Source organism: Myxine glutinosa, chromosome 6 (genome assembly GCF_964187855.1).
Source record: "Myxine glutinosa chromosome 6, kmMyxGlut1.1, whole genome shotgun sequence".
NCBI classification, from domain to species: Eukaryota; Metazoa; Chordata; class Myxini; order Myxiniformes; family Myxinidae; genus Myxine; species Myxine glutinosa.
The window spans coordinates 29,130,494-29,156,096 of record NC_136266.1 but is presented as its reverse complement, the minus strand read 5'-3'; positions in this window follow the sequence as shown (position 1 = coordinate 29,156,096).

Here is a 25,603-nt window from a genome sequence, read left to right as displayed (position 1 = left end):
GTTTTACGGCCGGATGCCCTTCCTGCCGCCAACCCTGTTTGTCACCTTTTTACGATAAACAGGGAATTACCAGTGAACTAATACTCAATTTGCCGACCTCGGAAGGATGACAGGCTGAGTCAACCCCCCTGGCGTTAATTCAGCGATCGACCGGGATTCGAACCCAAGATCCTTGGATCCTAAGCTGGCACCCTAGCCGCTAGCCCAACACCAGGGACCAGGCCCAACACCAGGGATCTCTACTATCTTGTTCTATTCAGTGACAATCGACCCATGGAAAATGTTTCAACTCAAGAGTTGCGCTTGTAGAATAGCAGGTATGGCGTCTTATTGTGCATTGTGTGCACACCTGATGGAGAAAGAATATTTTCCATGTCATCATCTTTCATGACTGTGACATGTTCATCACTGAAATGGACCCATTTGACTCCACTGTTGCGTCCATGACATTCTTCCCGATGGGCTGCCATTGTAGTTGTCTCAGTGTTGATGTATGTCGCGTAATGTCCATAGTTGAGGTCACGACCCTCGTGTTCAATGACAGCACAGAGTGTGTACTGGGGATCCACATCATCAGCGATGCACTCAGGGGAACACCATCTTCTGAATGAGAGGTGCTCGGGAATGGACATGGCGACCAACAACTTCGATGCTTTACCTTTCCTGCGCAAATACATGAAGGGTAGGATGTTCGGCGAAACACCAACAACTCACAGATATCGGTAGATTAAAAATGGTACTTGCTACTTCCTCGTTTGATGCTTAACATTAACAAAGGACAGAGGACGGACAAACAACCATTGTGCAGGCTGTATGTGACTTATGCCCCCCCCCCCCCCCAACCCCGCCCCTGCATTGAAGGTCCTTCTAAGGGAACACATGTAACAAAACTCTTAACAAGGTGCAATTAATATTGTTTCATACAAGACAGCCTGCACACACACCATCAAATACCTCTCCATCACAAGTCTATTATGTTGCTGAGTCTCCCTACACTCCCATAATAACAAGCAATGGCCAATGGAAATGACTGACAATTGCCTGTCGGTGTGGGAGTGTTGCAGCTTATGACACAAAATGAAAATGAGCTACAATATCCTCCATATTCTAATTGAAATCGCTTGTAAGCATCCCTGGTCTCATTATTAACGAAGGACGAGCATAAACGGACTGAATATGACAGTAGTTTGGTGGTGAGTGAAGCAATTGCTGGTTTACCTGTCCAGTTTGAAGCGCTTGAGGTGTAGCGCTAACATTGAAGGAGGTGTGCAGATCGATGATGAACGACTTGCCATGGCCTTTAACTTGCATGATGAACACACACGCATGTTATCTCCATCAAGGTATTCCTGACAAGCCCAAAAGTTCAACAAATACTGAAGAGGGACTGCCTCGGAGTCGTTATTTTTCCACATGTCTGCAAGCGTTCAGAGAAAGAAGAAAAGACATGCTATCACGAACAGTTTGTTTGTTCCTCATTCGAAAACCGTTGAGAAAAGCATCAAGAAAACAGGAATCTCTAGAAACAACATATCGGTTTTCAATGAGGAAAAAAAACCAACCAACCGGGATGAAAACCAAGTCCAAGTTCGAGAAGGTCTTCGTCCTGTGATGTGACATCCCCACATCTTAAGCAACAGGTGGTTGTCTGCATTTGTCCCAAAAACATATTCTGACCTACAGCCGGTGATGAAAAAGAGAAATTTCAATTAATATCATGAGAAAAAGAAAAAGATGAAACTGCATAACTTTCTTTCTGAGTGGTACAGCACAATTTTCATCAAAGTTTAGTGTATTTATCATCCATTACATCCATTCTTTTCAGCTATCCTGGTTCGCTCACCATTTTCCCTGGAGTTCTGGTATTCACTTCTTGTCTTTTTCCTGGAGGTCTGGTGCTGCTCCCTTCTTGTCTTGAATCCTTCTGTAATTTTTCTTTCCTCTGTGTGGGTTTCGGAATCATCCGTTCCTGCTTTGACAGCCTCCTTTTTGGACTCGCATTCCGGTGCCGCACTGTGCGACGACAAGCAGCACAACTTCCGGAATCTTCGAGCAACTTTCGAAGTGAATTTCCGAAACTGGCTTTTTGTACGCTTTTTAACCGGGCCTCCCTCAAGCGTATCAGAGTCACCATTGACGTTTTCTAGTCCATCTCTCGCTAGCAATTCAAGTTGCTTCTTCTCATCTGCTAAGATGGCATCAGCAACTTGAACAAGGTGGCTCACTTCTTTCACCTGGTGCAACACAAACTGGAGCACCTCCAGGGTATCCTGCTGTACCATTTCCTTGAACATCGGATTCAATTTCCTGTGAATGTGCACAATTCAACAGTCGTCAGCATCGACACATGGGGATAAGTCGGAATAATTGGTTTCATACTCTAAACCACACTTTGTGCCATCAAATCAAAGATAAGGCATTAATAAATAACTAGAACTGCCACTTTAAAACTGCTGGCAGTGATGACCGGTTTACTCGCACCCACTTTTGATGCAACCCCACTGTTGATACAACCCCACTTTTGATACAACCCCACTTGTGATACAACCCCACTTTCATTGGACATGCTTTGACACAACCCCCTTGGATACAACCCCGACACACACACACACACACACACACACACACACACACACACACACACACACACACACACACACACACACACACACACACACACACACACACACACACACACACACACACACACACACACACACATCCCCCCTACCCCCTCCCACACACACACCCACACCCCTCCCCCACATGCACACCCTTCCAAACACACACACACACCCACACACACATCCCCCCCCCCCCCACACACACACACATCCCCCCCCCCACACACACACACACACATCCCCCCTACACACACACACACACACACACACACACACACACACACACACACACACACACACACACACACACACACACACACACACACATCCCCCCTAACCCCACCCACACCCCTACCCCCAAACACACACACACACACACACAACCAACCCCCCCACCTACACACAAACACACACATACATCCCTCCACCCCCCCACACACACACATCCCCCCTACACACACACACGCTTATTTTTCAAGATAAGCAGGTTGCAAGGTCAGACATATATATGGTGGCGGCCATCTTGGATTTTGACGTGGCGACCCAATTTTCGATAGCGTTCTTCCTTGTGCCTAGATACACCCACACACCAAATTAGAAGTTGCTACTTCGCTTATTTTTCAAGATATGCAGGTTGCAAGGTTCAGACATACATGGTGGCGGCCATCTTGGATTTTGCCGTGGCGACCCAATTTTCAATAGCTGGCGCATGCGCAGATGGGTTGCACTGCGATGCCACTGAAAAGCGACTGAGAAAACCGCGCATGCGCAGATCGCGGACATGATTCATTTCGATTTATATCTTTATTTAATTTCCGAAAAGACGTCTGAATTCGAAAATCGCGTGATGACGTCACGACGTAAATGCATTTCTTCATATAACTTCAGATCGGCTGGATGGATTGTGACGAAATAAACGGCATCGTGTAGGGCAAATTTCAAGACCAATTACGACCATGACAGCCATTTCCTTCTCGCACAGCACCTTACGTAATATGTGGATGGATGTTTGCATATGCGCAAATGGGCCATTGTATTTTCGTGTATTACGTACGCGCCTTGATGGGCTTACTTTCAGTGAAATACGATCGAGTTAAAAATAGTCAGAATTTGAGCAAATCTGTTTCATTTGTTTGTTAATATGCCTCATCTATTGACAAATCTGCAATTATAATTTTTTTTGAAGTTCAAATGACCGCGGGAGATCGCGTTATCATGAGCACGTTATGGAAAGACAAAATGGTGTGTTTCTTCTTCTTTGAACAATAAAGACTTATAGCTTCGCGACCGTACATCCAATCATCTTGAAATTTTGCACACTTGTTACTCTTCATGACTTCTACTACAGTATGAAGTTTCACGTCGATCAATAAAGCGATTCAAGAGATATCCATTTTTTTTAAACAAATCGTTTAATTAACGATATCTGCCAAACCACGTGACCTATCGCAAATTCTAAAATGACATTTTAGTAGACTGACATGCTGAACAGACCTGTGAAGTTTCTCCTCGATTGGATCAAAAATGAGGGAGGAGCTACGTTTTAAAGGTTCATGCTTTAAACCGTCATAACTCTGAAACCATGTGTCGGATGACGTCGCCCTCGCTGACTTTTTTGTTCGTCATGGGCATGCGATTCTGCGTGCAAAGATTGGCCTCGATCTGTTCAGCCGTTGCAGAGAAAAAGGGGTTTTCGTGTTTTCACGAAAAACAAGATGGCGGCCGAAGCACGTGACCTGCGACGTCATAATTACCATTAAAATATTCTACAGACCGAGTCCCTCCTATGGTGAAAATTTTATCTCAATCGGCCCTATTATTGCAGAGGAAATGTTTTTTAAAGGAAATTAAAACTGAAAATGGCAAACGCACTGATGTCGGATGATGTCGTGGCCTGGGAGGACAAAATGGTGTGTTTCTTCTTCTTTCAACAATAAAGACTTTAGCTTTGCGACCGTACATCCAATCATCTTGAAATTTTGTACACTTGTTCCACCTGATGAGAGCTACATTGCATTAAAAATTCAAGTCGATCCATGCAGTGGTTCAAGAGTTACAAGCTTTTTAAAATTTAACTTCCATTATTTATTGCGGCCAAACCATGTGACTTAAAAAAACGTCTCAAGTAACGATTAAACATCCCCCCATGAGGAACATTTGTGTAAAGTTTCCACTCGATACCTCCACAAATTATGGAGGTGATTCCATTTCTAGTTTGAGATTTTAAAACGTCATAACTCTGAAACCACGTGTCGGATGACATCGTGCTCGCTGACTTTTTTGTTCGCCATGGGTATGCGAATATGCATGCCAAGTTTGGGCTCGATCCGTTCAGCCGTTGCGGAGAAAAAGGGTTTTTTGTGTTTTTTCACGGAAAACAAGATGGCGGCCGAACCATGTGACGTATGACTTCGAAAATTTTCGCATTCTGAGTTTTTTTTAACTAAGCATCTGGGAAAAAAATCTCATTTTCGGGGGAGAAAAACTGTGTTTGACGAATTCTAACCTCTTAACGTTAGCATTTTTGATATACTCAATACACATGTTTTTTGTTCCCATTGCAGAGTTCTTTAGAATGAGCCATTCCTCAAATTTTTCCATTGAGCCGTTTCGGAGATACAGAGGGGCAAAGTTGAAGGTGTTTTACAAGATGGCGCCCATACCACGTGACCTATGACGTCATCATTAGCATTAAAAAATTCTACGAGCCTAGCCGATCATTTGATGAAAATTCCCTGTCAATCCGACCAGCGGTTGCTGAGAAACTTAATTATGAAGTTTTCGGAGGTGCAAAATAGGGTGGAAGAATAATAATAATAATAATAAGAAAAACTCTAGCAGTAATAATAGGTTTCTCTCCATTTCATGGAGAGTAAACCTAATTAAACATGACAATAATAATGACATGACAATAATGCAAATGCATAGATATAGTCAGAGAGCCTACTACACTCTATTTCAACCCATAGCATACAAAAGGTTTGACCCCCTAGAGTTGTTGGGGGTATCAAGCTGAGTAAAAAAAAGTATGTAAGATTGACCCCCCCTGCTGGAACTAGTCACCAGACCCCCCTAAAATGACCCCAATAATGGGTTATTTCAACCCATCTCATACATGGACCAAATTTGGTTACAATATAGTGTCATGTCAGGACATTACAAAAATGTCAAATCTAACAACTTACCCTGCTGGAAAGGTGATGTTAGACCCCCCGCAAAGTACCCCCCAATAATGGGTTATTTCAACCCATCTCATACATGGACCAAATTTGGTCACAATATAGTGTCATGTTAGGACATTACAAAAACATCAAATCTAACAACTTACCCTGCTGGAAAGGTGATGTTAGACCCCCCGCAAAGTGCCCCCCCCCTAAAAACGGGTTATTTCAACCCATCTCATACATGGACCAAATTTGGTCACAATATAGTGTCATGTCAGGACATTGCAAAAACATCAAATCTAACAACTTACCCTGCTGGGTAGGTGATGTTAGACCCCCCGCAATCTCCTATTGCATATATGAACCAAATTTGGTCACGATGTACAAATATAACAAATCTAACGTTACCCTTCTGGAAAAGGTGGGTGATGTTAGACCCTTCCTCAAAACAATCTACACACAATTATATATATATTATACCACAATCCATTGTGGTATCTCTGTCAGAGTCCATCTGTATCTGAAAATTAATATCACAAATCAAATAAAGTCAGCATACACTACAAGTGTTGGTTAATGAAATCAGCATACACACTACAAGTTACAACTACAAGTATAGAAGTTTGATTTAACTATTAATCTCCATTGTAAGAGGCTTCTGAGCTTTATTAGTTAATCTTTGTAATAAGATTAAACATTTTAAATTATCAAACCAATGCATTTCAAATAATGTTTGATTGTTAAACATTTTAATATCCTCTAATGTGGAACAAATATCAACTTTGTTATCATTATTAACCAAAAGAAGAGGGGAATGTCAAGAGGAAAACATAAATTCTTCAGATTAAGTTTCCATACTTACTATATGAAAGCATGTTGCTTAAAAACTGGAAAATCTAGAATATGCAGTTCCTCAAGGAGGGGCTCGTTCAGTATCTGTGAAAGTTAAATACAAAATGTATTTGCTATTTGACCATATAATGCTCATGAAATTTAGGATAGTATGCCTACAAGTCAATCATCTCTGATTGGTTTCATTCAGGCTTCTATTATTATATTATATTTGATCATGTCATGCTATTATAAGTGCATCAACAATATTTTATTGGTTGTCCTCTATTGGCTTCCGTAGTTTACAAAAAATATTACCAAGGAGGGCCTAGCAAGGTCATTTGCATACTTTTACTAAACTAGGGGCATTAAATGATGATGTATGTCAATGTACAGACATGTCTTAAGCTGTTAAGTTGTTACATTTGATAATTTGTAATATCCTGATGACATGATTGTGACCGAAGTTGGTTCATGTAAACGATGGCTTGAAACAGGGGTACTTTGGGGCCGGGGGGGGGGGGTCTAACATCACCTACCCAGCAGGGTAAGTTGTTAGATTTGATGTTTTTGCAATGTCCTGACATGACACTATATTGTGACCAAATTTGGTCCATGTATGAGATGGGTTGAAATAACCCGTTTTTAGGGGGGGGCACTTTGCGGGGGGTCTAACATCACCTTTCCAGCAGGGTAAGTTGTTAGATTTGATGTTTTTGTAATGTCCTAACATGACACTATATTGTGACCAAATTTGGTCCATGTATGAGATGGGTTGAAATAACCCATTATTGGGGGGTACTTTGCGGGGGGTCTAACATCACCTTTCCAGCAGGGTAAGTTGTTAGATTTGACATTTTTGTAATGTCCTGACATGACACTATATTGTAACCAAATTTGGTCCATGTATGAGATGTGTTGAAATAACCCATTATTGGGGTCATTTTAGGGGGGTCTGGTGACTAGTTCCAGCAGGGGGGGTCAATCTTACATACTTTTTTTTACTCAGCTTGATACCCCCAACAACTCTAGGGGGTCAAACCTTTTGTATGCTATGGGTTGAAATAGAGTGTAGTAGGCTCTCTGACTAATAGCAGACCTTAGATAATTAATAATATCAATACAACATTAGATAAATTCCAACCAAACAAACATGAAACAAATTACAAACTTTAGACAAAAAGAAATATAAACAATATGCTATCAAACCAAAACCAAACCAAACCAAAGCTAACTATTTAAATAACTATTAACAACCATTTAACTAACTATTAACTAACTACTATATTACTATTACTATTATTACTATTAAGTATTATTATTACTATTACTAGCAGAGTACCCGCCCAACAGGCGACCCTATGGGCGTTCTTGTTCCAAGCGTACAACACATTTTCTGTGATCTCTTATTGGAGGATATTTTCTGCTGATACAACTGATTTGACTTGGATTTCTTGATTATTTCCTTTGGTAATATTGCTGGATCTCTGTTCAACTTAGGTGGCCTTGGTTTTTGAGGCATATCAATTTTCCAGAAAAAACAAACGTCAACCGTCACCCTAGCTAACAATACCCACGACAACCCCACACCTCCCCGCCACCCTCATTCCAAAATCCCCCTTCAACCGTCACCCTAGCGAACAACACCCACGACAACCCCACACCTCCCCGCCACCCTCATTCCAAAATCCCCCTTCAACCGTCACCCTAGCTAACAATACCCACGACAACCCCACACCTCCCCGCCACCCTCATTCCAAAATCCCCCTTCAACCGTCACCCTAGCTAACAATACCCACGACAACCCTACACCTCCCTGCCACCCTCATTCCAAAATCCCCCTTCAACCGTCACCCTAGCGAACAACACCCACGACAACCCCACACCTCCACGCCACCCTCATTCCAAAATCCCCCTTCAACCGTCACCCTAGCTAACAATACCCACGACAACCCCACACCTCCTCGCCACCCTCATTCCAAAATCCCCCTTCAACCGTCACCCTAGCTAACAATACCCACGACAACCCCACACCTCCCCTCCAGCATCTCCTCAAAATTCCCTTCAACCGTCACCCCAGCCAGCAATACCCACAACAACCCCACACCTCCCCCGCCAACCTCCCCTCCACCATCTCCTCAAAATCCCCCTTCAACCATCACCCGAGCTAACAATACCCACGACAACTCCGCACCACTCTCTTTCCTCCCCTCCACCATCTCTTCACAAACTCCCATCAACCATCACCCCAGCTAACAATACCCATGACAACCCCATACCTCCACTCCCTACCCTACCCTTCACTTTGTGATTCACAAATGAAATAAAATCCCCTTCAAATTAGACTGTGATTGATTGTCAATGGTTTTCAGAAGAAATAAAAATTGGGTTCCCCTTTAAGGGTCTTTTTGGTCTTTTGGGTGTTTTGGTCTTCAGAGTCTTTCGGGTCTTTTGTGTCTTTAGGGTTTGTGGGTCTTCGAGACCTTTTGGGTCTTTTCAGTCTTTGGGGTATTTTGGGTCTTTTAGGTATTTCTAGTCTTTGGGGTCTTTTAGGTCTTTGGGGTATTTTAAATATTTTGGGTCTTTGGGGTCTTTTAGGTCTTCAGGGTCTTTTCAGTCTTTGGGATATTTTAGGTCTTCGAGGTCTTTTGGGTCTTTGCGTATTTGGGGTCTGTTCAGTCTTTGGGGTATTTTGGGTCTTCGAGGCCTTTTGGGTGTTTTCAGTCTTTTGGGTCTTTGGGGGGTCTTTTCAGTCTTTGGGGTATTTTGGGTCTTCGGGGCCTTTTGCGTCTTTGGGGTGTTTTTAGTCTTTTCAGTCTTTGGGGTCTTTTGGGGTATTTAGGGTCCTTGGGGTATTTTGGGTTCTCGGGGTCTTCTCGGTATTTTGAGTCCTCGGGGAGGGGGACTTTTGGGTCTGTTGGGTACTTTAGGTTAAGTATTTCAAGTTTCATTTGTGGGTGGATTCAGGTCAGCTGTCCAACCAATGGGTGAAGCCCACACCCCTTTTCCCCACTCCACTTACCCCCAAAATCCCCCTTCAACTGTCGCCCTAGCTAACAATACTCATGACCCCCTTACCCTCCTTCCCCATTCCATTACAACCCCCCATCAGCCATCAACCAATGGGTGAAGTGCGGACATACATACATACATACATACATACATACATACATACATACACATTTGCTCCATTATATATAGATTATTAGTTTATTTAACTATTAACTAACTATTTAATAAGTTACTCATAACTTTAACGACTTTAATTTATTGAAAGTTTAAAGCTATTAAACCAAATTAAGATGAGACAAGTGAGGAGATGACGATGGTTCACGAGCGAGCGGTATTCAATGACAAAGGACGGACTATAACCGAAACAAGTACAGATACATTCAAAGTACACCGCCCCCATGCCAAATAATTAAATATCCGACAGCGCGGCATTGCTGGGACGCCTCCGGTGCCCGGCAATACCGCAGTGCAGCTCATAGAGACTGCATTGGGAGGGAGAGGTGTACACTAATTGATTGATTAATTGTATAATTAAAATCAATAAATAATAATCGTAAAATATTTTCTTAATCAATTGGCTAATAGCATAACGAAACCACTCTTGTTTCATCCGAAGATGTATCTTACAGAAATTTAATTGAATGTCATTAATAAAAAAATTAATGATTAATTGATTAATCAATAAATAATTAATCGATTAAATGATGAATCAATAAATCAAATATATCCTTGATAGCCACATCACTTGGTCACTGTCATGTCCAAATATTAGCTTCCTCGTTCAAAAGGTGCCTGAGATATTGGCCAAATGAGAAAGAAAATAAAAAAATTATAATCATTAAAAAATTTAATTATTAATCAATTCGGTCACAGAACACACAAACCACCACCATTTCATCAGAATCTGTAACTGGGGAAAAAAAATTTTCAAGTAATTCATCGAATAATTAAATAATTATTCGATTAATTGATTAATTAATAAATCAAAAATAGCCTTTGCAGCCAAATCACCTGGTCATTGGCATGTCCAAATATCAGCTTCCTAACTCTAAAGGTGCCTGAGTTAATGGTCAGAAGAGAAAGGAAATTTGATTAATTAAATAAGTCCTTAATGAATCGCTAATAATTAAATAACTCCTCAATTATTTGATTAATCAAAAAACAAAAAATAACGTTTTTGACAAAGGACTTGCTCACTATTGTGCCAAAATTTCAGCTTCCTAGCTCAAAGGATGGCTGAGATATCGCCCAGACAAACAAACAAGAAAGAAAGAAAACAGAGTGAAAACTGAGCACTCCCTTTCAGCGTGCGTCACTGCCGAGCCCTCTTCGGTGCCCGGCAATGACGTTTTGCAGCGCCTTGAGATGGCGTAGGAAAGGAGCGGTGTACAACAGGCCCAGACAGGCCAGGCCCGGAAAAGTCAAAATGAAGGTTACCAACCTTGAAATGAGATAGAAAATAATGTATCATCAGTTATGAGGTTAGTTAGCTACACAACACCGAAAATTTGGTTCGATTCCGAAAACTTTGAAAATTTGACCTTTGTGACCTACAAAGGTCAAAAGTCGAAGATTCTGAAATTTGTTGGAAAACTTTCATTTCATGATGTATGTGGTAATATAAGATGATGTACGACATTTCACCATATCAGGAAGCGAACAATGTCATAAAACCATCAAAAATCAACTTTTCTAAATTTTGTAACCTTGGGACAAAAATGAAAAATCGAGCTCCGTGGGGCTAGACACATGACATTGGCCGAACCAAATACCGAAAGCCCTGTCAGATTCCACCAAACCCCTCGGAGAATATGTAGCTTGAACTCGATTACCCCCTAAAAAGACATCTTTTTCAGGCGTGGATCTGCCCACAATGGGCGCAATACGCCCACTCTAGGCAGGACACAACTAGATCATGATATCAACCTCCCACCCAAGTTTCATCAAGATCGGATGATATCATCGGGTAGTTATGCTGCGGACAGACAGAGACAGACAGACACACACCCATGACGAATATAGTGGTCACTGTTTGGTAACTCGTGAACCAATAGCAAACTTAGATTTTTTTTTATTTTTATTTTTTTGTATACTGAATCGAGGCTCGTGAAAGAGCTGACAACCACGAGGGAAAGACAGCACAGGGGAGATGATGTGAAGAGATGCATTTAGCTTGAATCAAAGTCCTATATCCAACCGACAATGACAAAAACCTGACTTGAATTTCAATGGACACTATCATCTCCCAATAATCTCACCTGAGTGCACCAAGAAGTTTGCATAATTCGAAGGAACAATCCGACGTCGATGTAGAAGAACACGAGTCGTACTGGAAAGAATCACTTTGTTCACTCTCGCTTTCTTCACTCTTGCTTTCTTCACTCTCGCGTTCTTCACTCTCGCGTTCTTCACTCTCGCGTTCTTCACTCTCGCGTTCTTCACTCTCGCGTTCTTCACTCTCGCGTTCTTCACTCTCGCGTTCTTCTCTCTCGCGTTCTTCACTCTCGCGTTCTTCACTCTCGCGTTCTTCACTCTTGCTTTCTTCACTCTTGCTTTCTTCACTCTCGCTTTCATCCAGAAAGCCCAAGTGATTGTGAAAATATTTTCGAATCTCCTCTTCCTGAAACATCCTGGCAATATATTCATCATGCAAAGTGTCTCCATGGGATGTCATATGGGCAGCATCTTGAGAATGTTCCTGTCTCTGTATGAAGGATGAAAGAGTGGTTCGATCCCCCACAGAGGTTGCACCATGGCTGCCGGTTTTCTTCTTTCCAGGAGAGCTTTCCAAGCTCCGTGGATTGGCCATGTGTTGCAGCACATCAACGAGACTTTGTACAAAGTCCAGCTGGTGTGCTGCAGTTTCCTGCAAAATAGAGAAATACACAGGGAAGAACAACATCGATTACAGTGTAGATGGTACAGACATGAAATCTAGATCATGGAGAAAGTTTACAATTCAAATCAGATAAAACGAGCAAGGTTTTCACATAGTACCATCCTTTCAATGAAGAAAGGTCCAATGGAAATAGGAAGTGCGATTCATTTCCAGGTGGTTAAAACATATTGCCAGGAGGAAGCAAGAAAAACAAAAACACATATTGGTGGCCAATACATACCTGGTCGTGCAAAGGTACTTTGCTCAGAATGAGTTCTCTGTTCTTCCTCGAGAGTTCAGCAATCTCTCTCAGATCAGAATTTAGAAAGGCACAATGAAATAGCACCTGGAATAGAAAATATCAACGAGGTCATTCTGATCGATTTCTTGCTCATGGCCATTTTAAAAAAACAGTCCTATACGTTTAAAGGGTGAAGTCCCACCTGCAGGATACTGTTGAGGAAACAGGTGTTTCCCAGGTTCGCTAGGCCGGTGAACTGTGGACCATCGCTCCCCACACTCTCCCCGCTTTTCTCTCCATCTGAGGCTTCGGACGGCCTGCGAACATCATTGCCACATTATTACGCTTATAGGTTGATATGAATGAATCAGTTTCACATGTTCATTTATTATTATTCTCTCTTTAATAGGACTAGGGCGTGCCCGTACGTGGGTGCAAAAAAACATGCGTGCAAACAACAACAACAAAAAAAAACTTTGAAACCACGTGGCAGTAACGACCACAGAACCCCCCCCCCCTCTATTTACATGAAATGGTTTGGTCCATTCGCAAAGCCAAAGCGAACGGCTTGCGAGTACGGTAGAACCCCCCCCTCTATTTACATGAAATGGTTTGGTCCATTCGCAAAGCCAAAGCGAACGGCTTGCGAGTACGGTGACCATACCTTGGGAACCACTTGTCCGATTAATTTCAAACCTTGAAAAGGCACATCCTCGGGTCCCCAGCAATATACCTGGCAAGTTTCAAGTATATCGGACCCGTGGTTGTCGAGAAACAGCGGTCACAGACAAACACACAGACACACACACATACACACAGAGATTACTGGAATTATAGATAGACTAGGGCGTGCCCGTACGTGGGTGCAAAAAAACATGCGTGCAAACAACAACAACAAAAAAAAACTTTGAAACCACGTGGCAGTAACGACCACAGAACCCCCCCCCCCCCCTCTATTTACATGAAATGGTTTGGTCCATTCGCAAAGCCAAAGCGAACGGCTTGCGAGTACGGTAGAACCCCCCCCCCCCCCTCTATTTACATGAAATGGTTTGGTCCATTCGCAAAGCCAAAGCGAACGGCTTGCGAGTACGGTGACTATACCTTGGGAACCACTTGTCCGATTAATTTCAAACCTTGAAAAGGCACATCCTCGGGTCCCCAGCAATATACCTGGCAAGTTTCAAGTATATCGGACCCGTGGTTGTCGAGAAACAGCGGTCACAGACAAACACACAGACACACACACATACACACACACATACACACAGAGATTACTGGAATTATAGATAGAGGATAGATGATAAGCCTGGTGTAGGCTTAGCGGTTAGGGTGCCGGCTTGGGATCCTAGGACCTTGGGTTCACCCCGGTTGATTTCTGAATTAACGCCAGCGGGTTCGACTCGGCCTGTCATCCTTCCGAGGTCGGCAAATTGACTACCAGTTCACTGGTAATTCCGTGTGTGTCGCAAGAGGCGAACAACAGGGTTGGCGGCAGGAAGGGCATCCGGCCATAAAACATTGCTTCAAAAAGGGGACGACGGTGCCCGAAAAGGCCCACCCCTTCTCTGTGAGGAAAAATGGCCTCTGAAGGTGGTTCTTTAATAGGATGATAACTGCATCCAAGGAATGACAGACAATTCATAACCGCTTTGATGAGGAGGTAATTATCATCACCATCTTGTATTGTACGGCTATCACAAGGATTTCGATGAGTATCACGTGCTATCGTAATTCTGAACCAACACTAGACATGTTAATATACACAAACCTAGAGTGAAGTTGATGGCGCCATAGCAAATCCAACCCAATATCATATTTCCACAACAATGACCCAATATTTTGAGTTTTAAAAAATTTCCCTGTTTTGACCCCTGTGACCCCGATTCTCCCAACCCCAGGGGCATGTAGCAGAGGTCAAATCCCAAAAACATCGTTATATATTTAATGTGTTCCCCAATGTTGATTGCACATACAAAGTTCCATTTAAAAAGGTTTTAAAATATGCCCGTAATTGCATTTTTCAGGATTTGACCTTTTGACCCCACCCAGAGCTACCAAGTTTGGTGAATTTCTGACCACCCGTTTAGGAGGAGATAGCGTGACAGATGGACAGAAAGACGGACTACAATATATCCCTGTTTTTTTTTCAAAAAGCGTGGGTATAACTGCTGCTGGTACTGTTAACACATTATACTAACTCGATGTTATTCATAGAATACTTTCCCCACACAATCAACTTGGTGCGAGCCAACCCTTCTGTTTTTAAAGGTTATTTTTCTTTGATCCAATATGGCTGCCAGACCACGTGACCGATGACATCACATATTTACATTCTCCAATATAATTGTTGCATAGATCACACTCAATAAATTTCAAACTGATCGGAGTAAGCTTTGTACTTGTCAAATTATGACGTTAGAATTAATAAGGCACCAATTATGTTATCGTTACCAACACTTATTCCCAATGGGGAGTTCTTTAAAATGAGCCATGTTTCAATGTTTTCCATGGAGCAGTTTTGGAGTTATGCAACGCAACGTTGTTGTTTGCAACGTTGCAACGTTGTTTGCAATGCAACGTTGTTTGGTTTTTCCAAGATGGTGCCTGTACCATGTGACCTATGACCATAATTTATCATTAAAAAATTATTCAGGAGGAGGCGCTCGTACGGTGAAAATTCCGTGTCCATTGGACCACCAGTTGCAGAGAAAGAAAAAAAATTCATACTGATCGGATCAAGCCTTGTACTTGTCGAATTACGACGTCAGAATGAAGGCACCGATGACATCATCATTGACATAACTTATTCCCCATGTGGAGTACTTGACACAGCCATATTTCAATTTTTTTCATGGAGCAGTTTCGGAGATAGAGGTGCAACGTTTTGCCAGGATGGCGACAGTGCTATGTGACCGATGACGTCATCCTTATCGCGAAAAAAAATAATCGACAGGACGAGACGCTCCTACTGTCTGCAGTAGTTTCTGGATTACGCTTTTTCCGAAAATGCCGCCGAAAAAGAGACCTCCGCAACCACAGTCTGATGGGCAAAGTACAAAACGATTCTTTATAGGTACCAGCAGTGGTTCTATCAGTGAGGACAACCAGGATGATCCAGCGAGTGACCGTGTACAGCGCGAAAACGGGACAGTGGCCAGGGCCGCCACAGTGCAGACAACTACTTCCGGCAAAACGTTAATAACGTTTCAAGACAGCTGGGTCCTTAAATTTGGAGACTGGCTGAGATATGATGCCGATCACAACAAAATGTATTGTTCACCGTCTAGATTGGAGAAGTTAGTCAACAGTCTAAGTCAAGGTACAAATAATTTCAAAACGACTACAATAACCCGACATATGTCGTCATCTGATCACCAACGAGCGATTGCAGCACCACTGGCGAGAAGAAATCTTCAGCTCACGGTTGAGGGGGCTAAATCAAAAGAAGAGGAAAGTATTTTGACGTGTCTGAAAGTGGTGCATTGGATGTCGAAGGAAGCAATTGCCCTGCCTAAGTATTACAGCTTGCTGACCTTGTTGTCACAGCTTAATACCCCAAATCTGGAGAATTTAAAAGTGAACAAACGTGTGACATATGCGAGTTATAAATCAGCCTGTGGTTTTCTGGATGCCATTTCCACAACAATTGACAAATCCGTAAGCGAGAAGCTCCACAAGTCACCTGCCATTACTATTATGATGGACGAGAGTACAGACAATCTATCTTCAGGGAGGCGGACATTGTCATGTGATCAAACAACATGACTTTTGATGTTTTCAATCAGTATTATTAAATGTGATCAAATGTGCTAATTCATGGCAACTTATGTGTTAAACTTAAATATGGCAATATGGCATGGTTACTCATTTACACAATAAAAGCCACAGGGAGTGAGATAGTCTATTTGAATACACAAAGAATCAGACAAGTCATTGTCATTTGAATACACAAGTCATTGTCACACAAGTCATGTCAGTCATTTTTTATGATTATTATTTATTTATTTTCATTAATATTAATTTATTTATTTAATTTCTCATCTGGGAAATATCTCAGGCACCTTTTGAGCAAGGAAGCTGATATTTGGACACGACAGTGACCAGGTGATGTGGATATAAAGGATATCTTTGATTTATTGATCAATTAATCGATTTATTCTTCATTGATTAATCAATTTATTAGTCCCTACCGGTGTACACCGGAGGGGACTATAGCTTTGCACTCCGTCCCTCCGTCCGTCAGTCCGTCAGTCAGTCCGTCAGTCCGTCAGTCCGTCAGTCCGTCAGTCCGTCAGTCCGTCAGTCCGTCAGTCCGTCAGTCCGTCAGTCCGTCACGCAAAGAACAGCTTTCCGGACTTTTTTTCTAAACTCTTAATGCTAATGATTTCAAACTTGGCACATAGTTTCCTCATGATAAGCTACAGATCAAGTTCGAACGTTTCGATCATTTTTGACAAAGTTATGGCACTTTGAACTTTGGGAATTCTGATAATTCTGATGATCCTTAACTCAGTGCCATTTTAAGTTTTAATTTCCTTTAAAAAATATTTTCTCTGCAATAATAGGACCGATTGAGATCAAATTTTCACCGTAGGGGGGTATTTTCGGTCTGTAGAATATTTTAATGGTAATTATGACGTCACAGGTCACGTGGTTCGGCCGCCATATTGTTTTTCGTGAAAACACGAAAACCCCTTTTTCTCTGCAACGGCTGAACAGATCGAGGCCAAACTTTGCAGGCAGAATCGCACACGCATGACGAACAAAAGAGTCAGCGAGCATGACGTCATGCATCACATGGTTTCAGAGTTATGACGTTTTTAAGCATGAACCTTTAAAACCGATCTCCTCCCTCATTTTTGATCCAACCGAGGGGAAACTTCACAGATCTGTTCAGCACGTCAATCTACTAAAATGTCCTTTTGGAATTTGCGATAGGGCACGTGGTTTGGCAGATACCGTTAATTAAACGAAAAAAATATTTTAAAAATGGATATCTCTTGAATCGCTAGTACCTCAGACCGTGAGTTGGTAATTATATAATTCACACAGTGCAATAGGTGCAGGCTGCTCCACGGAGCGACCTTGCGGGCTTATCAACGAGGCGAAGCGTGACACACGTGTGTCTCAGCATACCTCAGATCAAGTTTGAAAACCAGCATCAACCGTGCATAAATTTGCATATTCGATCATTTTTGACAAAGTTATGGCACTTTGAACTTTGGTAGGGGACATGTATTGCAGTGCAATACTCAGAATGCTTGTTTATTTAATTTTTTGATTAATTGATTTATTTGACTTTCAAAAAGTTACACCTTAGGATGAAGCATTGGTGATTGAGGTATGCTATCAGCTGATTAAGAAATTAATTATTTTATCATTATTATTTTGTTACGGGCATCGAGGATGAGGGCCTGAGTCCCAAACGTCACTCCCGAATAAGAGCAAGTGTGTTGTAGGGTGACTAATGTCAGCGACCCCAAGTGACGTGGCAAGTCCTATCCCCAACCCGCCGGGCCGAGGCCCGCAAGCTGGCCGAGCGGTTTTGGGAAAGCTTGAACTTTTGGTTTCGTGCAAGGAGTTTAAACTGCCACAGTCAGCTCAGGGGAGTTTGCAACCTGATCCGAAAAAGGTCAATCAAACAAAATGAAATAATCAATTCACTTCAAATAATGCAAAACGATACAATAATCAAATCATATAAGTACAAGTAATAAGTATGACAGACTTAATTAATTAATAATCATAATGACAGACTGAAACAATTAACACAGGCCACGCCACATACAGATACAATACAACTGATATGATTTGTGGCCACGCCACATATATATTATGAAAGGCCGACACAACATCCACACACAACACTCTATCTAGGTAAGGTAAGGTAAGGTAAGGTAAGGTAAGGTAAGGAATAAAATAATAATCGCAGGGAATTTAAATAAAATGTGATTTGAGGATGGAATGGGGTTCAGGTCTGTTTGAAGAGCAGCTTACTCAACATTCGTCAGAGCAGGATTGGCGGGACCCAAGGTTCACCAACGTTCTGCAATCCCCCTCTCCTTTCATCAACCTCCACGAGCAAGGATCGCGTTTTCACCACCCTGCCAAGAGCCGCTCTTCTTCTTTCCTCCATCCTCCCCCACTTTCTATTCCTTCTGGAACAGCTTTTGGTTTCCGAGGAACTTCGACTTCTTCAGGCACACTACTTTTGCTATATACTTGTAAATCTGCCTCACAAAGTCCAGGAAACGGTAAATCTGCCTCACAAAATGCAGGAAACGGTAAATCTGCCTCACAAAATGCAGGAAACGATAAACCAGCAAAGCCTCGACGCCGGCCGCGTTCCTTCTTCTTCCTCGCACTTTTCCTGCCCTTTTTTTGCTTCTCAGAAAATTGGTTGAATCCTTCCCAAAGCTGTTTTTGTGCAACACCACCAACAGTCAAAATCACGCGGCGTAAAGGGAATCGGTTATCGGTATGGGGTAAACGTTAAGAAAAAGGAAAAATAAATACGAAAATGTCCTATTTGGGGAACCACAACCGAACTGACACCGCTATGCAACACACCCCAAACAACACACCTCCCAAATGACCAACATTCCCACAAACGTAACAATATCTTTATTTTAATTTCACAATTAATCCATCAATTATCGTACACCTCTCCGGATGTTATTTATTTCGTTGCCATGGGGGCAGTGTACATTGAATGTACCTGTACTTGTCGCGTTGTGTTTTTTGTATCGACACACACTTTTCCCATTCAGCGTGCACTCCCTTCTCCCCACGCCGTTGACACCTTGTCGATGGTTCGTTGTGATCGACTTGAACTTTTGGTGCAGCTTCAACATCCGGTCGCGATGACAAGTCAGATCTTTTACTTCTGCCGACCCTGGAACAGCGAGCTCCCTGAGAGGAAACATCATCATCACATTAAACAGCTGATATCACGAACAGTTGCGGACAATTTTACAGCATTTATAGGATGATTGACAGTTGGATTTCCCTTCACCACACAAAACATGTCAATTTTGAACGATAGGTGGACCAACGGATAGGTGGACAGGAATGTGACACACCGATGGACGAACTGGCGTGTGATTACATAGAAGATGTCATACATTGTAAAATCGGAAATAGTTGTCTCAACTCACCATTATGCTGCAGTTTGTATTCGCTTCAACAATAAAAACGTCTCCACCACGAAGTTTAAACGTATAAGCTTGTTACCAAGAGCAAAGTGAATAGTTTTACCCACTCGACACACACGAGCTCCACAAAACACGTCCGTTGCTGAGGCTCCTGTGACGCAACAATCACATTGTGTATTGCTGCTACCATGGCAACAATAGCGCAACGGTTTTGTGTATTGCTGCTACCATGGCAACAATAGCGCAACGGCTTTGTGTGGAATCACAAAGTGCAGATACCAATTCTTCATGGTTGTAAAATTAATTACCTGTAAAATTTCTTTATATTCTGGTTCATGAACATTATTGTGCTCATCAGTGTAAAAAGAGGAACATCTGGAGCCTGGAGGAGGGTGGAGAGTTGTCAAGGGAGACGAGGGAGGAGCAAGTGCTGTGGGTTCGGTGTGTTGAAGGTCGGCAAGGTTGCCATTGTTAACCAGAGTTTCAAGGAATGACATGACGTCACCTGTGATGATGACTCGGTTACAAAACTGGGACATTACTAAGGCATTGGAATCTCCCCCTATGAAGCTGAGCATCTCGGCTTATCACTTCACCATCGCAGACAGGGTGGTGGTCTCTCTGTGTTCGACCACCTCTTTCTAGTCTTGAACCCTCCTTTCGTTCTTAACTTTCCCCTCTACCTCCCCCCCCCCCCCCCTCCAACCTCCCCCCCCCCCCAACCTCCCCCCCCCCCTTCCAGGTTTCTGTAGGGCTCACACGGTCCACTTGAACCTCCTTCTGGTGTACGACCAAATCCAGGGTCACTGCTCACCTCCACTCATTTGTTCCTCTTTTTTCCTGTCGAAACGGTCAGACATTGGAAGAGGGTACAAGTCACTTGCTAATAACCTTGTCAAATTCAATGAACAAAGACAGTTACCAAGAACATTGCAGTTGGACAGAATAGATGGTGGTTATGGTATTGAAGCTGCTATGGTTGCCAACGAGGCTAAGTGGCATCACACATGCATGCTCCGCTACAACAGTACAATGCTGCGAAGAGCAGAGAAAAGAACGATGCCAAGTGCAGCAGCTACGTCGAGTGGAAGTGGTGATACTCCATGCAAACGGACTAGATCATGGCCTGCTAACACAGAAACAATTGCAAGCGAGCCTTCCTGCTTCTTCTGTGGACATTTGGCTGGTAATGATGGCTTTCATGAGGCTTCAACATTTCAGATTGACCGCAATGTATGGGCAAGTGCAGCAGTTGTTGAGGATACTGAGCTATTGGCCAGGCTCAGTATGGGTGACATGGTGGCATTGGAAGCCAAATACCATACAAAGTGTTTGCTGGCCCTATACAATCGCGCAAGAAAGGTCAAGACAGATGCACAGCAAGGGACAGATCGCGAACGTGTAATTTCCGGAATCGCCTTTTAGTGGGGGGGGGCAAGTGGACACCTGTAGGATTTTCATGATGAGAAGGTGCCACCTATTTTAATTCATTATCTAAGTACCAAAGTACATGAAAATGCATGTTGCCATTTTTGGAAGTGTGGCAGACGGCAGCCATCTTGGATTTCAAAATGGCCGATGTTTTGCCACTATTTTTCGCTTGGTTAGATTCAATGAAAGTATTTTACCTCAATTTTGAAAGCAAAATGACAGGTTTTCATTGTTGTTAACACTTCAAAATCAATGTAAGTAATATTTTTGTTCAAATTACATACGTTATCACCCATCTTGAAATTCAAAATGGCCGCCAAAAAGTAAAAAATTGCATTAAAATTTAAGGGCCATGGTCCGATCAACAGCTTCATCCTAACATTGACCCCCGGATTTAACCGGACGTGGTATAAATTTTGATATGAGAAGAAAGCTGCTATTCTTCTCATTGACCCTGTGAAATCGTCGGGCTACAAGATGTTTAGTTTGGATTTTGGACGCCAAAACTTGCTTACTATTGGTCAACCAATTAGTTGAACCACAGTATTCTATGGGGCTTGCAAATGCACATTTTTAGCTCTCTTGTCAAAACGATTGAAATACCAGAAATGAAACTTCACAGGTGGGGTGGAGGGTCAAAGCCATTCAATCAATGTGAAAACTATCCATGGAAATCTCCACGCATGGCTGGCGGACTTCCTCTCTGGTCGTAGTCAACGTGTGGCCCTGAATGGGTTTCTCTCATCTCCTCTTCCTGTTCAGGCTGGAGTTCCCCAAGGTAGTGTTCTGGGCCCTGTGCTTTTTCTGGTCTTCATCAATGATCTCTCTGACTCTCTTGAAAATCCTCTCTATCTCTTTGCTGACGACTCTTCTCTCTGTCGCTCCATTCCTCATCCCTCAGACCGGCAGTCTGCAGCCTCCTCACTCTCTGCAGACCTGGACAAAATCACAGACTGGGCAAACAAATGGAACATGTCTTTCAATCCTGATAAATCTCACACTCTTACGCTGTCTCTCCGAAAAGACCGACTGGACAACCCTCCCATCTACTTTCTGAATAATCCTCTCCAAGAAGTTCTGTCACTCAAGCTTTTGGGTCTCACTATTTGCCATGATCTTTCCTGGGAAAACCACATTTCAAATCTGGCCTCCAAAGCCAGTCGCCGACTGGGCATCCTCCGTCGTGCGAAGTCCTTCCTTGGCACACCTGAGCTCCTCACCACATACAAGGCTTTCATCCGCAGCTCTATGGAATACTGCTCTCCCTTCTGGTCTGTTGCTCCTGCCTCACACCCAGCTCGTCTTCACGCTGTTGAAACCAAAGCGTTCAGAATCATTGGAATCTCCCGCGATGAAGCTAACTCCAAGGGCCTTTCACTCACTCACCGCAGACAGGTTGGTGGTCTTTCCGTCTTCTACCGACTCCTCTCTGACCTTGCCACCCCAGCTCTCTCTGGGCTCTGTCCCCCAAATATTCCTACAGGTCGCACAAGATCTGCCTGCAACCCTCTTATGGTTAAACTGCCAAAATCAAGACTTTCTGCTCACCTTCACTCCTTCATTCCTCTTTTCTCCCGCCTGTGGAACAAACTCCCTCACTCTCTTCAATCCCACTCCACCCTCCAGGTCTTTAAAACAGCTGTTCACAACCATCTCTTATCCTCCCCCATCCAAAACCTTGATCTTTTCTACCCCCGCTAATTTCGGTCCCCTTGTGTTTTATACCTCTCTCCCCCCCCCCCCCCCCGCCCCCCTTCCCACGCCTCCTGCCCCCAAGCCCTCTCCCTCCCACACTTCTCCCTGCTCTCAAATGTTGTGGTTGTGTGCTTCCCCTTCTCTCCCCATCTTGTCTTCCGCTCCCTGTTTTTGTATATTTTGTTTGTCTGGTTGATTTGTTTGTGAAATAAATATTAGCTCTTCCACGAGCCTCGATTCAATTTCCAAAAAAAAAAAAAAACTGCATGTGATGAAATCGGACCATCCCCCTTTAAATATTGTGGTAACACGTGTTATCTAAAAACGATACCTAACGGTATTTTTCTCAAACTTTTTTTGCACAGTTAGACACTCACCTGAGCAACTGGTACTCAGATACACACCTTAGCTCGTACATAAAACGATAAACACAGTCACTTCTATGGACTTAATTTGTAGACTTTATCTCCACAAGCTACAATATTTAAATATCCATTTCAGAGGATAACAAATTTATGTGGTGCAGCATCATGCGCTCGCAGTACCAGCACACACCCCACATACCCCAGACACAATAGCCACACCCACATCTACCATACACACCTTGCAACTGCATGTCCAACAAATGCAGTCTTAACCATGTAGAATGGAACTACATGAACTTGTTGCAAGTTTGCTACTTCCATCGCCGTATTAACATCATCATCATCACTGTTCTCTTCATTGTCAGAGTCAACTTCGGGGTTAGAAGGAGCATTGTCGCATCGTTCTTCCCCTTCACAGCATGTACAAAATTCTGTGCAAAACAGTCCATTCTTTTTACACTTGCATTGGTGACTGGAACACCGGGTCCGACCACATCCGCATTTCACTAACTGTGTGACTGTGTGTGACTGACTGGAGCTGGAGGCAAATGTGTCATCACTGGTATGAAAATTCCATCTACCGAGTTCCAGCCATAGTTCTCTGGGGATGGTATTTCAGGGAATGCAACAATGTCGTTATACCACATCATGGCTTGATAATGTGCTCTGGCAATGGCATGTGAGTGCAGCTTTAGTTGGGGGAAGATTCTCTGCTTGGGCTTGTTTCCACTTAAAGAGCCACCATCTTGCATCTGCGACGTTTGTTATTTTTGTTGTTCTAGGAAGATAGAGCTAACATACGTAAGCTTCAACAGCAGCACTTGTTGCTTCTGAGACAGTGCCTGTCGCACCAAGTTGGGACAATGCTACAACGATGTCATGGTTGTCATCCAAATGATCTCAAACCTTTGCTGAAGTGTTCTAATCCTTAACTGTAAAAAGGAAGACTCCACTTTTGCTGGGTTTAATAGGTTTATTAAACTTTAAGGGGAAGGGCAGAATGTACTGACTCAAGATAATCACTATACTAAGACATGAACTGCACTTTGACGAAACATCTTTTCCCTGCCGGTCGTGGCACTCCAATCCTGGTTCTGAGCAGATCTTCCTCCGTCCTTCGCTCTTGTCCAGCGCAGCTCTCTCTTCTCCAAGTCCCATTTACCTTATATTATCAATGTTCACTTCCATATATGGTATGGAATTTAAGACTCCGAACAGACTCTCCCGGCTCAGACAGTGGAACAGTCTGGGTTCTATCTTGGAGAATTCTAAGGACCATTTCTTAGACAGCTGTCACAGTTAAAGTGATAAAACACCTTTTTATCTATCCTTTGTAGGTCACTCCTTCACCTGTGCATGCAAGCTCTTTCTCCTACAGATTCCATTTATACAAAACACATTTTTTGGAAAAAGAAATATATGAACACATATATTTTGGGTATTCTCCCACACCTTCCAGCATGTTATCTTGCCTTTGCCTGCAAACTTTCCGGTAATATCTGCCCCGGACAATGCATGGAATCCAGGAAGTGCTGCTGCTTTTGATGGCCCCAAAATTTTATATATTGGTCCAAGTTTGATTATTCTCTGGTTCTTTCCTGTACCAGTTACCATACTAGTGTCTGCTGCAAGATTTGGATAGCGCCTTATAGCCAGAATCAAGACATCCGTATCAGAATAGATTCTCAATGAGGTCGTGCCGTTGTTGGTGGCATCAACAGCATGTAGCATGAGCTTGGTATCTGCCTCTTCTTGGGAACTACTTCATAAGTCAACGCTCCTATGTGAACTTTCTGCTCTGTCACACCATGCAACTACAACACGCTTTCTGTTCAAAGCAGCGTGCTGCAGAATCTTCTCTGCTAAATAAGCCGTCAACTCCATCCTTGGTCTTCACATGTGCAAGGAGATTCCACATACTGGTGTTAATTGATGTTGAGTCTGTTATGTGATAGGCCACAGCCTTGTTACCTGCTAGTCGCCTTTCTTTCACGTGTTGATGCTTTAAGGGAAATGACACCAAAATCATAGAATACTATTGAGGGAAAATATGTACAGACATTTTATGTTTATATATTTCAGTCTATTGTTACAACTTTGCCAATGGTTATAATGGATGATATAGGCCTATGGGTGATAAGCTTTCCACATTAATTCATTAGCTTCTCATAAAAGCCTTTCTTTAAACTTTTTGCTGATATATTT